This window comes from Copadichromis virginalis, linkage group LG15, assembly GCF_057382275.1.
Source record: "Copadichromis virginalis isolate Kocher_CV1m ecotype Utaka linkage group LG15, C_Virginalis_male_GT1.1, whole genome shotgun sequence".
NCBI classification, from domain to species: domain Eukaryota; kingdom Metazoa; phylum Chordata; class Actinopteri; order Cichliformes; family Cichlidae; genus Copadichromis; species Copadichromis virginalis.
Window position 1 is genome coordinate 17,223,315 of NC_140632.1, and position 1,823 is coordinate 17,225,137.

The window sequence follows — 1,823 nt, forward strand, 5'->3', positions numbered from 1 at the left end:
TCCATGTATGCATTGCCTGCTAGCATCTTGCACCCTGCTGTTATGTGCTGGATTGTCTCTGGGGCATCTTTACACAGCCTGCACCTGGGGTCTTGCCTGGTGTGATAGACCCCAGCCTCTATGGATCTTGTACTCAGAGCTTGTTCTTGTGCTGCCATGATTAGTGCCTCTGTGCTGTCTTTCAGTCCAGCTTTGTCCAGCCACTGGTAGGATTTCTGGATATCAGCCACCTCCTCTATCTGCCGGTGGTACATACCGTGCAGGGGCCTGTCCTTCCATGATGGTTCCTCGCCTCCCTCCTCTTTCTTGGGTTTCTGCTGCCTGAGGTATTCACTGAGCACTCGGTCAGTTGGGGCCATCTTCCCAATGTATTCTTGGATGTTCCTTGTCTCATCCTGACTGTGGTGCTGACACTCACCAGTCCCCGGCCCCCTTCCTTTCACTTAGCGTACAGCCTCAGGGTGCTGGACTTGGGGTGAAACCCTCCATGCATGGTAAGGAGCTTTCTTGTCTTTATGTCAGTGGCTTCTATCTCCTCCTTTGGCCAGCCTATTACCCCAGCAGGGTACCTGATCACGGGCAGGGCGTACGTGTTGATGGCCCGGATCTTGTTCTTACCATTCAGCTGACTCCTCAGGACTTGCCTGACCCTCTGCAGGTACTTGGTGGTTGCAGCCTTTCTAGCGGCCTCTTCATGGTTCCCATTTGCCTGCGGGATCCCCAGGTACTTGTAACTGTCCTCTATGTCTGCAATGTTGCCTTCTGGTAGTTCAATCCCCTCAGTTCTGACTACCTTCCCTCTCTTTGTTACCATCCGACTACACTTCTCCAGTCCGAACGACATTCCAATGTCATTGCTGTATAGCCTGGTAGTGTGGATCAGTGAATCGATGTCTCGTTCACTCTTGGCATACAGCTTGATGTCATCCATGTACAGGAGGTGGCTGACAACTGCTCCGTTCCGTAGTCGGTATCCGTAGCCAGTCTTGTTAATGATCTCACTGAGGGGGTTCAGGCCTATGCAGAACAGCAGTGGGGACAGAGCATCTCCTTGGTAGATCCCGCACTTGATGGTGACTTGTGCTATGGGCTTGGAGTTGGCCTCTAGTGTTGTACGCCACATCCCCATTGAGTTCCTGATGAAGGCTCTTAGGGTCCCATTGATCTTGTACAATTCTAGGCATTCCAGTATCCAGCTGTGGGGCATTGAGTCATAGGCCTTCTTGTAATCAATCCAGGCAGTGCACAGGTTGGTCAGTCTGGTCTTGCAGTCTCGGCTGACTGTTCTGTCTACCAGTAGCTGGTGTTTTGCGCCTCTGGTATTCTTGCCAATTCCTTTCTGTGTCCCACTCATGTATTGACCCATGTGCCTGTTCATCTTAGCCGATATGATGCCTGACAGGAGCTTCCATGTAGTACTGAGGCAGGTTATTGGTCGGTAGTTGGAGGGGACCGGTCCCTTCTTGGGGTCCTTGGGGATCAGGACCGTCCGACCTTCGGTTAGCCATTCCGGGTGTCTCTCATTAACTAGCAGCTGGTTCATTTGTGCTGCCAGACGCTCGTGGAGTGCAGTCAGCTTCTTTAGCCAGTAGGCGTGAACCATGTCGGGCCCTGGTGCTGTCCAACTCTTCATACTGGAGACCCTTTCTTGGATATCTGCCACTGCCACATATATCATGTATATATCTATCCACTTAGCACTTTTAATTCTTATTCTTATTTTTATATTTTTATGACAGTATGTTTGCACTGAAGCACCGCAGCAATTTCCTAATGTTGTAAACCTGCTCAACATTTGGCATTAAAACCCTTTCTGATTCTGA